This window comes from Antechinus flavipes, chromosome 2 (assembly GCF_016432865.1).
Source record: "Antechinus flavipes isolate AdamAnt ecotype Samford, QLD, Australia chromosome 2, AdamAnt_v2, whole genome shotgun sequence".
In the NCBI taxonomy this organism is placed as follows: Eukaryota; Metazoa; Chordata; class Mammalia; order Dasyuromorphia; family Dasyuridae; genus Antechinus; species Antechinus flavipes.
The window spans coordinates 534,824,798-534,839,945 of record NC_067399.1 but is presented as its reverse complement, the minus strand read 5'-3'; positions in this window follow the sequence as shown (position 1 = coordinate 534,839,945).

Sequence of the window (15,148 nt, the reverse complement as noted above, 5' to 3'; positions counted from 1 at the left end):
ACTGACTTATTTTTATACCTAAACCCAGAGGTAGGTCTGATGCATTCAGCCAACCACAAGATACTTCCTGTGTGTCATCATCTGTCTTCATGCAATGATCAAAGCACTTTAATCCTGTCAGAATGATGAAAGACTTATTCCCACTTAGTTTATACTATTGATTGATTAATCCAGTCAAAGTATTTAGATTTTCTGTGGAGTAAGGGAATGGAAGCCCGATTTTAATATGCATTTTATGTTTACTTCATGTATAAATGTTGTCTTCACAGATAAACTGAGTCCTTTGCAAGCAGAAATTGCTTTATCTTTGTCTTTGTATCTCCTTTGCCTAGCACCGTGCTTGGCACATATAGTAGGTACTTAATATTTGTTGATTGATTAATCAATTGACTGGTAAAGAGAAGAACAGGGAGATTAAGGAATATAACATCATCTCTATTATTAAAGTTCATAGGATTACAAGTCTAGACCTAGAAGGGAATCCATCTAATCTAACCTTTTAATTTTGCATATAAAGAAACAATTACTGTCATCTGGCAGCAATAACACCCCTTTGAAGTGGTAAGGAAGGACTGGTTCCTAAATAGAGAAAGATACTCAGAAACTTCTTGTTTGGTCACTTCAGTCATCTCCTATTCTTTGTGATCCCATTTGGGATTTTCTTTGCAAAGATATTGGAGTGGTTTATCATTTCCTTCTCCAGTTCATTTTACAGATGAGGAAATTGAGGGAACAGGATTAAGTGATTTACCAAGTCACTTTGCCCACAGGACAAATTTGAACTTCAACTGATTCTGGATCTATCTAGCTATCTTAGAAACTTCTTAGAAGTCATTAATCTTCAGGAAGGATTCTGTGTTGTATAGTTGAAATAACACTAAGCTGGACTTCAGGGTGCCTGGATTCTTGTTTTGGCTCTGCTACAAGGCCTTTGAAGTGGTAAGGAAGGACTGGTTCCTAAATAGAGAAAGATACTCAGAAAAGAGAATTTTATTTCTCCAAATCTCAGTTTCTCCAGTTAACTATAAAATGGGGATAATAGTCCTTGCTTTGCTTACCTCATGAGGACTGTAAGGATTTATTGAGACAGTCTATGCAAAAGATATTTACTAAAAGTACAAGGTGCAACAAAAGTGTGAGGATGCACCAGTGTGGCCCCTGAAGCAGAGATCATATAGGAATGAAATCCTGTCACTTAGCTCCAGTGAAAAGCCAATTTGCTACAAGCCAGAATCTTCAGTGGTATGAATTTAATTTTCCTGTCTTGAAATTTTCAGTAGCTCTTTCCATATTATATGTAATTTTAATCTTCACTAGAATGATCAGAATACACCTATAGGCTTTTTTGAAGTGGAAGGACCTGGGTTCTTGTTTTTGGATAGCAGGGCTAGATTACCTTGCTTTGGTATTTGGGGGATGGAAAAGTTATAAGGTAAAGTAGGATAGGGCAGGTGGGGGTAGTCAAATTAATGGGTTTTTTTTTTTCACTCAGTCTTCTGGGAGACAGATAATCTAGCATTTATTGTTATAAGGAAGCCCTGGCCAAAAAAAAATTAGGAATTAAATTTCATATGGTGATCAGTGGGTATAGAGACAGAAGATACACATGCTTGGATAATTTTCAATATTCACCCTTGCAAAACCTTGAGTTCCATTTTTTTTCCTCTCTCTCCCCCTCATCCCCTCCCCTAGATGGCAAATAATCCAATACATGTTAAACATGGGCAATTCTTCTATATATATTTCCACAATTATCATGCAGCACATACAAAAAAAATATCAGATCAAAAAAGAAAAAAAAATGAGAAAGAAAACAGCAGTCCATGCAATCCCCATAATCATTGGAATTGGACTGAATTACCTCATTGTTGAAAAGAGCTATGTCCATCAGACTTGATCATCATATGCTCTTGTCGTTTCCATGTACAATGATCTCCTGGTTCTGCTCATTTCACTCAGCATCAGTTCATGTAAGTCTCTCCAGGCCTCTCTGAAATCATCCTACTGATCATTTCTTAATAGAACAATATTTCATAGCATTCATATACCACAATTTAGTCAGCCATTCTCCAATTGATGAGCATCCACTCAGTTTCCAGTTTCTGGCCACTACAAAGAGGGCTGCCGCAAACATTCTTGCACATACAGGATCCTTTCCCTTCTTTAAAATCTCTTTGGGATATAAACCCAGTAGAAACACTGATGGATCAAAGGGTATGCACAGTTTGATAGTCCTTTGGGCATAGTTCTAAATTGTTCTCTAGAATAGTTGAATCAGTTCACAACTCTACCAACAATGTATTAATGTCCCAGTTTTCCCACCTCTCCTCTGACATTTGTCATTATCTTTTCCTGTCTTCTTGGCCAAGCTGAGAGGTGTGTGGTGGTATCTCAGAGTTGTCTTAATTTGCATTTCTCTGATCAATAGTGATTTAAAGCACCTTTTCATATGACTAGAAATAATTTCTATTTCTTTATCTGAAAATTGTTCAGATCCTTGGACCATTTATCAATTGAAGAATGGCTTGAATTCTTTTAAATTTGAGTCAATTCTTTATATAGAAATTGAGATGAGAGCTTTATCAGAACCCTTAAATATATATCATCTTTGAAATTATCCCTGGAAACCATGACATTTGTCCTCCAAAGATCCAAATTCACAAAGGCCAAAGGAATTAGGTCTTAGAAAACAATTCGTTCAATCTTCTCATTTTATAGATGAGTAAACTAAGGTCTAGAGATTGGAAATGACTTGCTCAATATCTCCCAGGAGATGCAAGATGATGCAGTTTCCCCCCACCTCAGACAAAACCTATATTCCCTCTGCTCCCTCTCCCCCCACACACATGCTAATTTAAAAACATATAAACAAAGGATTTCTGGAGAACCAAGAACCAAACACATAGCTCTATTTCTAACTTGCAATCAATCTGTCAAGTCCTTATTACATACCTACAAGAATATAATATTGTGCTAGGAGCAATAGGAGAAAAAAAAAAAAAGGAACTTTGGTCTCAAGTTACTTACAATCTAGTTTGGGAAAAATTTTAGAACACAATACAGGATGATATATATTATAAAAGTAAGGAAGCCAGGCAGACTGTGTCAGTCTTTTTCACTTTGAAGCTGTAAGTAACAAAAGTGAGAAAACCTCCAGGATAGTGTTTATTAGGTTGATTTTTTTTTTCTTTTACTGATGTAGTGTTATTTGTCAAGGAAGGAATAAGAGACAATGAGTCAGATGATTTGAAGACTTCTTTGTGGTGAAGCATTATAGCTCTGGGGGCCCACTCTTCCTGAGTGGTTTAGCCTGTGTGTCTCTGGGTTCCTCAGGGAAGTCTTGTGTGCCAGGCTACACTGCTAAATTTCCTGAGGTCATAAGCACAGATAATGAATCCATGTCACAAAGTCAGCAGTGGACAGTGTCCTTGAAAACACTTGAGTCAATTTTAGTTGTGTATGTGTGTGCTTGTATCAGAGATCAAAGAAATCTGATACCTCTCCCTTTATATGTATATTAAATTTTATATATATATGTGTGTGTGTATATATATATACACATGCATTTATAAATCAAGTATAGGTGAGTGCAACAAGCTCATCTAATTCTGGGGAAATTAATGGCCAACAACAGTACCAAAAGTGTCATCTCCTGATTGCTCTCAATGTTCAAAGGTGATCTAGCAAGGGTATTCTGATATATGCTCAGAAATGACCAAATAATTACTGAAACTTCCTCTGTTACATCTGCTAAACCCTCCTCAGGCAAAAATGGGAAAATCTCATCTCTCATGGATTAACTTCTTTCCTCTCAATTTCAAACCATGACCTTAAACTGTTATAATTACTAGTAATGGCCTTGTTATGAGAGAGGAAAGAAAGTGATTGGGAATTAAACTATGCTGACACATTTTCCCAGCTCTGTGTCTTGGCAAAACAGTGGTGGGAAAGGAATTATGGATTCACTTTCATCCTCACCAAGCCCACCAGATATTGGTCAGCCCAGTCTGATGGTTGCTTCTTTATACCCAGCTCTAGGCCACTCTCACCCCTCACTCTTCAAACTTCCAATCCTTCTTGGCCAAGATGTCTCAGTTCCACATGATCTCCTAGTTTTCAATCATAGGAAGCAGCACCCAATTGTCCTTCTATGACAGTTCAGAAGAAGCATGAAGAACCAAAGAGTTTTCCTTCTCTTTTACTCCATCTTTCCAGATGGCTTCTTGGCCAAAATCTAACCTCAAGCCCCAAAGGGCCAGAAATGTGGGGTATGCTGGCTAATTTTTGTGAACCTGTGCACTTGCAAACTAGTCCACCAAGTTTTTTGACCTTTGGTCCTCCAAAGTCTCTGTGGTTCCAAGGTCTTGAACTATATTATTTATATATATCTTTGTCATTCATATTTTCCATATCTATTGTTATATGTCTGGCTAGCTTTGTTTTTCAAAATCACATGGTTTGAATTACAAATGTTATAAAAGTGCTTAAGAGGAAAAGATCTATACAGGATGAATTATTTGGGGAAGGCTTCATGAAATAAAAGGCTGGTCTCTGAAGGGTAGTGAAGATGGCATTCTAGGTATCAAAGATCTAGAAGTGGAGGTGGCAATAAGGAGACTATCAGAAGATAAGTAAGACTGAGGGGGAATCAAATTGTGGGGGCCTTTAAGGGCAAGAGTAAAGTTGAGTCTTCATGTAGCAGGCTTGAGTCTTCATGTATCCACTGAAAGTCTTCCTGAAGAGGAATTAACATGGATAGAGAGATAGTGGGGGAATTGGGATAAGTAGCAAATAATATAATAATATCTTGTGGAAGATTTTGCTCCAAAGGTTTAGGGTATGTAAGAAGAGAATGCAATAAGAAGTTGTCACTTGTATTTAGTATCATAGTTCTATTGACCTTTTATGCTAAGATATTAATGAAAACATATCAGTGAAATTAGTGCTAAATTTAACTTCTTAAAATAAGGTTTTTGCATAGAGACATTTCTGACTAGCTAAATTGGAAATGCAAATCCAATACACGTGCAAGGAAAGTCAGGCGACCTGAGAGAAATGGGACATAGTCTAACTGAAAACTTAGTTGAACAAGGCACTTCTCTTTTTTTGGGCCTCGGTGTTTTTATGTCTAAAAAGAGGGGGTTGGACTAAGTGGTTTCTAAGGTTCCTTTCAGGTCTAACACTCTAGGATTCTGTAAACCTGTGATTCCAGGAATAGAAGTTTAGACATTGGACAAAACTGGGGTGGGATGGGGAATGGGGTGGAAAGAGAGGTTATAAAACTAGAGGGCTAAAGGTGAGTTCAGTCTCTGAAAACTCATTCCTGCTGCCCATTGGAGGAGTCCCCATCACTGACAGATGCAAATTAAACCATCTAATATTCCCTTGCAAGGAAGAGCTGATTAGTAATTAAAGGGCTTAAAAAAATAACGCCATTAAAGCTAATGCCATCAAAATCAGAACTTCAGACTCCAGTTCATAATTATGAATATACCTTGAGATTCATTGGAGAGAGGCCATTTACATTTTAACACATACTACACAGGCATCAGAATTCCACCTTTTCCCCTCTCATTAAGGACCCATTTCATTCATTTATTCATTCGTGGGTTTTAAAGTCTAGAAAAAGCTGGTCATTTCAGAAAGAATGCTTCATCAGTCAACCATTATATCCTTATCATGCACTTGTATACCCAGTCCTGTGCTTGGTCCTATGGGAAATACAGGGAAGAAGAGCCAGGCCCTCTCTCAAGAAACTTATATTCTAATTGTTTCACAAATGAAAGAGGTGAGAAATGACACACACAAAAGTCCTATGTAATCAAGCTCCAAGGGCAGTGGTGGGGGAGGAAGGGGAGAAATTTTGGCAGAACTCAATTGGATGGCTTCAGGGAATAGGGGGTGCTTGAGTCAGCCCTTGACAGATGAGTGGGATTTATGCAGGAAGACTGCTGTCTCCTTATTTGTAACATCATTCGGACTTTTCTGGATACAATTTGTTTGTTTACAGTAATGGTATGAACCTTAGATTTAACATCACACCTAAGGCAAAATTTTTATGAGAATAAAATCTGCTCTTTGGAAAATAGGGATTGACAGCTGCATTAAAAAAAAAATCCCAAATAACCATTTGTTTTTAAAACACAAAACTGCAGGGAAGTCTTCATTATCAGTGAATCAATAGATATTTACTGAAGCCTTCAAGCCTAATTAGAAAGAAAATACACACACACACACACACACACACACACACACACACACACACACACTTAGATGACTAAGAGTATGCAAGTTAATACAGAAAATAAGGACTGAGAAGACATGGAAGAGCTGGGCTTTCTGAATAGGCAAGGAAGGAAAGGGTACCATCACTGGTAGTGATGATGGTAAGAGCAAAGGATGTTGAGGTGAGAATGGATCTGCTGTTATCAAAGGATAGTGAGAAGTGGGGCTCTCTGACTAGTTAGAGGGTCTGGGAAAGGGGATAATGGAACATAGCATTCAAGAGACTAAGACTAAATCATGCTGGACCTTGAATACCAGGCCAGAGGGTTTTTACAAAACTCTGAATGGTCTTTAGTAGTAAAAGCAGTTGTTAGGGAACTAACAGAGAATTTCTTGTTAACTGAAGGGAGAGAGGAACAAAGTGCCTTAATCTTCTACTTGGTCTCCTAGTTGAATGGAGCCTCCAAGACTTCATCACCCTACTCCAGGTGGCTTAGCAGCCAGTTTCAGACGGCACCAAAACCACCTCCGTGGGGCCGTGCCAGCTTCAGAGACAAGAATCTATTGACTTTTTTGACAGCTGCATAGTAAGAAGGTTCTGACCTTGGGCAGGAAGGAGGAGGGGCAGCAGATAATAATGGATCAGAGCCAAGAAGACTTGAGTTCTAATGCTTCCTCAGACACTGAATGTCATAATTTGACATACTAATGACATAATATGACCCTGGAAGTCATAATACCTCGTGGGTTCAGTTTCCTGAGTTGCAAAATGGGGATAATAACATATGATTATAGGAAGGTGCTTTGCTGACATCACAGTGCCGCATGAAAGTGGGTTATTATTACTGTGGAAAGGAATGGGAAAACTGCATACCTGGGTTCTAGCCCTTCCACTAATTTACTTTATGACTTTGGTCAAGGATTATGAAATGTCAGAGCTAGAAAGCTCATAAAAAGAGCAGGAGGGGACCCCAGAAATTGTTGGGCCCAATCTCTTTATTTTTACAGAAAAGGAATCTGAGGGAATTGCCTGAGAACCTAGAGATCCTCTAGTCTAATGTTCCCATTTTCTTGGTGAGTAAACTGAGGCCCAGGGAGGTTAAATGTCATGATATCTAGGAAGGAGCAGAATTTAGTTTCAAACTGAGACTAAAAAAAAAAAAAAAAAAAAAAAAAAAGAGAGCTTGCCCTTAGGCAATACTGCTCTCTCTAGGCCTTTATTTCCTCATCTGTAAAATGAAAGGGTTGGATTGACCAAGACATGACCTCTAAGTTCCCTCTGGTTGGAACATTCTCTTTTCTCTATATGAAGGCCCATTTCATTCTAAAAGAGATGAGATTTCTTAAAGAAATAGTCTCTCTTCTCAGTATAAAATCTTGCTCCAACTCTCATTATTTCCCCAGAGGCTTGATAATTTGAGGGTTAAGAAACAAAAGTTTGGGGGGGGGGAGATTAAAAAAAATACATAAATATCAGGGCCAGACAGGCCATTTTCAGACAGTCCCTGGGGCCTAGTCAGCTATTAAAGATGGAAATTATATATTCATAACACAGGATATTGCTGCTTGCTTATTTATAACTTGCTCCATTTCAAGAATATTTATTCTAGACAGGGAGGCTTGATAATTTTCATCCAATCTACTTCTCATAGCTTAGGGCAAAAAGAAGGAAACAGCTCAATTGAAAGAGAGGTTTTCCATTATTGTCAGGTAAGGACAGAACAAGTCGATCTCATTTCTGCCTGATGTAGGAACTGAATCAGATCCCATACTGCCGGCAGGCCAGGCAAGGCGAGTAACCCATAAGCCATGAAGGTGCAGGGCTCCCCAAGTAATAGATCCCAATCAGAGAATCTCGCAATTTCAGAGCTGGATGGGATAGCCAATGGGAAAGGAAGGGGGATGTTAGGAGGTATCACAGGGTAGAGAGAATGGACTGCCGGCTTTGCTCCATTTTTGTTCCTCTTAGAACTATGCAGATGTTGTCGTAGAGGGAAATATGGCAGACTTTTTGAAGATGGACTGGGTAGAGTTTTGTGCCAGGGAAGGAAGAAGGAGAGGTTCCCAGGTTCGGGCACCAGCTTTTTTTTATTAACTAGCATGAGTTACTAAAGCAAGTACCTAAATCTCACTGGGTCTCAATTTCCCCATCCATACAATAATCCCCTACAACTCTAATGAAACACTTTGAAGCTCCTAGAGCAATGGAAGGAGCAGATGGGGAGTCTTACAAAGGACTGAGCTCCTTTCCCTAAACCTGGATGAAAAGGGGCTGAACAAGGCTGGGTGATTGCCTGTCCAGGAGGCTACCTATGGCATTCCTAAAGAAGAAGTAGGTCTGAGAGGCAGCGTGGTGCAGGAGGGAAAGAAAGAAGCAGGTACCCATGTGCTTCCTGCGTGGTAAACACTTTAGAAATGCCTTTTCCAAGGTGGGAGGCCCTGGGCTGAAAGCCTACCTCTACCCATATTAACTCTGGGAAAGGCACTTAATAGTTGGGTGCCCCTGTTCATTCTAAGTTTCGGATTCATGGTTAATCTGCTTTGGGGGAGGGGGCTTATATCTTGGGCGTTCCACGTACATCACAGAATTAATAAATAAGGACTAGATGAGGTGATCTCTATTAAGTGACATTTTTTTTTGCCATTTTCAGGCCATGTCCCAGAGAGTTGAGGTACTGGGCAGAGTAGAATTGTGGGGGGCACAGCACTTGCCTAGGATTTTAGGAGATCTGAACCTGCCATTAATGATGCCCTTTTGGGGCTGGCAACATTACCTTTTGTGAGCCCAGATTTGCTCCTGAGCAAAGAAAAGGTGTTGGACTAGCTGTCTCCGAAGGTCCCTTCCAAGCTAACATTCTGTGATTCTATAATTTACAGGCGGATGATGAGTGTTTTCCTGTTTGGATGGGATGTGTTAGTTGGAGGAGCTGATGTTTACCCACCATTAATGATATTTGTATTAGAGCACAGGAGTGGCAGGGGTGGGGGGAGGAGGAGAGGTGCTATGCAAATTAGAAGAGACTAGCCTTGGAATTCTCAAACACCAGATTGGTCTCTTTTAAAAAAATGTCTGTATTGTGTTTATGCTAATGGATCTCGGGCAGCCTTTTTATTTGATTTGTGAAATGATTTTGACAATCTGCTGGCACCTGGAGAGCCTAGCCCTTCTCTATATACACAAAATGGTTTCCAGTGGTTACTGAGATATTGGGAGGGAAGGGCAGGGGGCATAGGTTTCTTCAGGGTAAGTCATGGGAGGACATGGAGGAACTGGGGGAGAGAAGACCCCAGAAATTTGGAATTATAGGCCCTGCTGGGAGGAGGGAAAAATGTATAATGATCTTTCTGACCCTCTTACTGCTTCAAGAAGCACAATGCCCTTAGAATAATAGATCTTCTAAATCTAAGGATTTAGAAAGATCTTTAGAAGTTATCTAGTCACTCACTAGTGGAGAAAGGGGAGACGCAGACAGTTTAAGTGATTTTCCAAGGTGAAAAACCACGGAGGGATAAACTACCCCCAAACCTTTTCCTTCCTAGCCAAGCACCTAGCTGGGAACCAGCTAGTGAAAAATGGAGGCATCTGCCCACGGCTCTTAGAGGTTGCCCTCCTGAATTAAAGAACTGTGGCAAGCATCCAAGTCCCAGAACCTGTATTTTTTTTTTTCTCATTTTGTTTTAGACCCGAGCCTGCAGTTGGGTCAGGGCTTAAATGTCAAAGCCAATGAAGTGTTGAAAAGGCTTTATTGCTTTTCAGGAGGCCGATTACAAACACCTCCTCCTAGGTAAAGAGTAATATTGTGGGATGAAGGAGCAGAGAGCTTACCAGGCAGCACTGAGCAAAATTCCCCATAGGGAGCTGCCATCTCCACCTCCTTCCCCCTCCTTTCCTTCCCCACCCCGGAGCCAGAGCAGTTATCAAAAAGACAGTCCTCTCTCATCTGCTTTCCACCTTTAACAAGGTGAAGGACACATGAGTCAGGCCACAGACTCCAGTAATGAGACTTTCCGTTGGCAATAAGGGTAATAGAAGAAAATCAGCTTTTCTCTTCCTGGGCCAGGGAAGTAATGGCCCCAAGGTGCCACTTTTACATGTGTTGCTGGTCCAGAGAATTTGTTTGTTATTGTTCTGGGTGGGCTTGGCTTTTATTTTTAAAGCCCCTAAAACATTATTTGTTTCCTGAAGGGAGCTCTGGAAGGTTATTAGAAGAAAATTTTCCCCATCCTTCTGTCACTGCCTCCAAACCCAAACCAAGCTAAACCAAGAAATAACATAGGTATATTGCATTTTAAATGAGCAGCAATATTATAAAGTAAAGATCACTTTCTTTCTGAAAAGGAAAGGTTAACCAAGTAAAAGGATGCAATAAGCTTTCTGAGAGGAGAGGTGGGGTCCTAATCTGCACTCTCCTATTGCTTTACCTCTATGAATTTGGGAAGGTCACTTTACTTCTAGGATGGATCTCAATTTCCTCACTTGTAAAATCAGAGATTTGAAATCCTAAGATTTTAGATCATGGTCTTGTGCTTAAAGAAAAAAAAGCATATGATTGTATACAGATATGAAAGAGAACTCAGTGGCTATCTAGTTTAATCTCCTATTTTAAATCTGAGGAAGTCAAGGTTAAGTTAAGTGACAAGGTTAACAGATGTAGTAAAGATAGTCTTAAGTCAGAATCCATGTCTTTTAACAACAAAACCAGCATCCTTTCTATATCATGTTGCTGAGAGAGAAAGATGTTTTCTTCTTCACAGACTGACCCTAAAGAGATTTATGTTCCCTTATCATTTTTTTATGACATTTTCTTTTTTTTTTCTGAAGGCAATCAGGGTTATGTGACTTGTTCAGGGTTACATAGCCAGTAAGTATCTGAGGTTAGATTTGAACGCAGATTTTCCTGACTCTAGGGCTAGTGCTTATCCACTTGCCACCTAGCTGACTCTTTATGACATTTTCAACACATCTTTCCTTAGTCCCTTAATATCTTTAGAAAGGCACTGTGCTTGGCGGGGTGGCAAGGAAGGGGAAGGAAGAAAAGGGTCTGGAATTGGCAAATCTGGAGATCTATCTAGTTTCATTTACTCCCATTCTTTTCTTGGAGTAAGAGCTGCTGGAACAATCATTCTGGCCCTTGAGGCCCAATCTGAACTACATTTACACATGTGTAAGTTGGGAAGGACTCCAACATTCACATCACATCTTCAGTGTAGGAAGTTTTCCTCAGAGATTGAGAGGTGATGGAGGAGATCAGGACCGGAGGGGTTTGATCACAAAGACAAGCAGAAATGATTCAGGGACAATTCTTGCTTGGTAAGTCCAGTGAATGAACCCACATTTCTAAAATCCTTTCTTATTTTCTACATATCCACATGGACTGATCCAGTTCTCTGCCCTTTCTCCAACAACCAGATTTTTTCCCCTGTCTTTTCAGGAGGTGAGAAAGGAAAGCCCAGAGCAAAAATTCTTAAATCTCCTTTTTCTGCCACAGACCCTTTTACACTATCTGGGAAGGCCTGTGGGCTTCTATTCAGAGTATTTGTTTTAATGCATAAAATAAATCACACGGGATAACAAAGAAAATCAATTATATTGTGATATAATTATAAAACAAAATTTTAAAAACCAAATTCATGGACCAATTTATGAATCCTTGGGCTAGAGTATGGGCTCTTCTAACTGAGAACTCAGAGAACTAAATCAGACTATGTTAATTCTATTCCTTAATTCAAAGACTCCACAGCTCTCTTTTCAAAAAATATATTTAAATGCAAAAGAAATCATTTTTCTTTGTAGGAGATAGTGAATCCTCCCTTTTCAATTTTTTTCTTAGTATTGTTGAAGTTTCTTTTAGATATTATAGGACTAATATCTATCAGGGTCTTTCCTCCTAATTCCTTATATGGTTTAGGCTAGATTTTCCCTAAAAGACAACCAAGCCAGTTCTTAATTGGCTGATTGTTATAAGGGGTAGGGCTTTCTGGTAGTCTCAAGTCATATTGATATCATTTCCCTGTCATTTAAGGTTATAAAAAGGTTTAGGTGAAAAACCAGACCTTCAGACTTAGTGGATATCTTAAGATCACACTAGTTACCATTTCTGACCTGCTAACTAGGTATATTTCTGAATGAAGATGAAAGTTGGGGAGTAGGGTCCTCTACCAAGGCTAAGTAGTGCTGTTATATCCTTTTTGAATATCCTTGCTATTTTAGGGCTAGGTAAACTTCCTTTTGTTAACTGGTAAATAACCTCAAAGAAATTCATTTCATCCTAACATCAAATCTGAATTAACAGGTTTCCCTCCACTATCAGGTCTGCCCCTAACAATCTCTCTAACAAGCATTGCCTTCATGGAATCAACAGATCTAAGAACAGGAAGGGATTGCATAGGCCAGACATCTAGTTCAACTTGTCCTAGAAAAATAACAAATAATTTCCTCTATAAACTCTCCAAGAATTGGTCATCCAGTATGATTTAGATATAAAGGGTAGCATCATAAACAAATTGGAAGAATAAGAGTAAGATTTACAGTTGAGGAATAGTTTATAACTAAACAAGGTATACTGAGGATTACAGAAGAAAAAGTGGACAGTTGTGATTACATAATATAAGATTTTAAAATTACACAAACAAAACCAATGCAATTACTCTTTAGAGGGAAATAACTAGTTAAAAAAATCTTTGCATCAAGTTTCTCTGATAAGAGACTTATTTCCAAGATACACAAGAAACTGGTTCAGATTTATAAGAATAGGAGCTATTCCTCAAATGATAAAATGTCAAAAGATGAGACCAAGCTGTTTTCTAAGGAAGAAACCCAAGCTATTGATAGCCATATGAAAAATTATCACTAATAATTAGAGAAATGCAAATTAAAGCAACTCTGAGGTTTTGTCTCATATCTATCAGAAGACAAGATTGACCAAAAAAAGGAAATGACAGATGTCAGAGAGATGAAGGACAGTCTAGTACACTCATGGATTTTTGATGGAGCTGTGAAATGCTCCAATTATTCTGAAAAACAATTTAGATCCATGACCCAAAATTACCATATTGTACATGTTCTTTGAATCAGTAGTAGCATTTCTAGGTCTATATCCCAAAGAGATCAAAGAAAGAGGAAAAGGATCCATATCTTTAAAAATATTTACATTTATTAATTATAGTGGCAAAGATCTGGAAATTAAGGGAATGTTCATCAAATGAGGAATGGCTGAATTAATTGTTTAATATGAATGTGATGGAACACTACCGTGCTGTAAAAAATGAGGAAAGGGAGGGATTCAGAGAAATATGGGAAAATTTGTATGAACTAATGCAGATTGAAGTGAGTAGAACTAGGAGAACAATTTATACAATAGCAACAACATTGTGAAGATAACTTTGAATGACTTAAGAATGCTGATCAAGGCAGTAACCAACTGTGGTTCCAGAGAACTAATGATGAAGCCATCTCATGACTGAGAAATGATAGACTCCACGGACATAGTGAGCCATACATATCCCATGGAGACCAACAATAATAACAGCCAGCATTTATGCAATACTCTCTTTGTGCCGGGTACCGAAGTGAGCACTTTACAAATATTTTGTTTTTAGCCACACAATAACCCTGGAAGGTAGGTGCTAATATTCTTCCCATTTTACAGTTTGGATATCTGGTTTGAATCCTTAACTTGGTACTCATTAGCTGTAGAAAATACAGGCAAGTCGTTTAACCTCACTGTTTCTCTATTTCAATTTCTTCATCCATAAAATGAGGATAATACAATAACTGCTTTTCTTAAAGAGCTGAGTGAGGAAGATAATTTGTAAAAACATGTGTTCTATAAATGTGAGAACTATTCACACTCATAATTCCTCCCCCTCTACCACATACACAGACACACACTCCTACAGTCCCCCGCATGTAATCATGGATACAATGATGAGCTTTTGGGGCTGTTTTCATTTCTTTCTGCCCCACCTCTAGGAGAGTCCCCCCTCATTGTTCCAGCACTCTTCATATCCAATCCCAGGGGAATATCAACAGAGCAATGCAGAATAATAGATTCATAATGGAAAGAAACCTCAGAGATAATTTTCTTCTATAGAATGTAAGCTCCTTGAAGGTAGAGACTATTTTGTTCTCACCTTTGTATCCTCAAGGCCTTGTAAGACACTTACTAATTGATTCCATTGATTGCTCTAATCCAACCTCCTCATTTTATTGAGAGAAAGCTTCATCTGTAAACTGAGACCTAGAGAGGCTGATTTATCTAAAGTCAGTCAAATAGTAAGCCCAGAGCCGGGAGTCCTCCTTTGACTTCAAATTAACACTCTTCACAGCACCAGCTCACAAACCTTGCAATTACCATCTCATTCCTCCCAATATTCCACTAAGAAGAGATCACACAGCCTTTGCCTGTTCCTATATTCCACTAAAATTAATGTTCCCTCCTTCCCTTCTTATCCTCCCAACCCCCAGCCTTGGTCTGCTTTCTGTAAGGATGCTGCTGCCATTTTATTATCTGCTGGTGATATTCTTTAACAGGCTAGCTCAGCTGGCCTAAAATGTCCACTGGGTTACTTGTCCTTCCCACTGAAAATCAGTTTAAGTCTAGAAGTTAAAAGCCTTCAGCCATTCAGGGGGGGTGGTTTTTGGATAGTGCAGATCACGTTTCTATCTAAACATAGTGGGTGAGAGAAGAAGGGGGCTTTCAACCTCATTAAGTGGATCTGTGCTCAGGGAACTATCGAGGAGATAAAGATGTAAGCTCTTCAAATCAGCTTGATCTTTTGAATTAGGAAACTCTGCCCAGCCTTGCTTGTTAGTCCTTTATACCCATCTCTCACCTATAAATGGAGATAAAATATATGTAGCTAGTATGTATTTCACATCTCTTAGCAACAACCATAGTGGACTGTACTTTTGCAGGGAGGG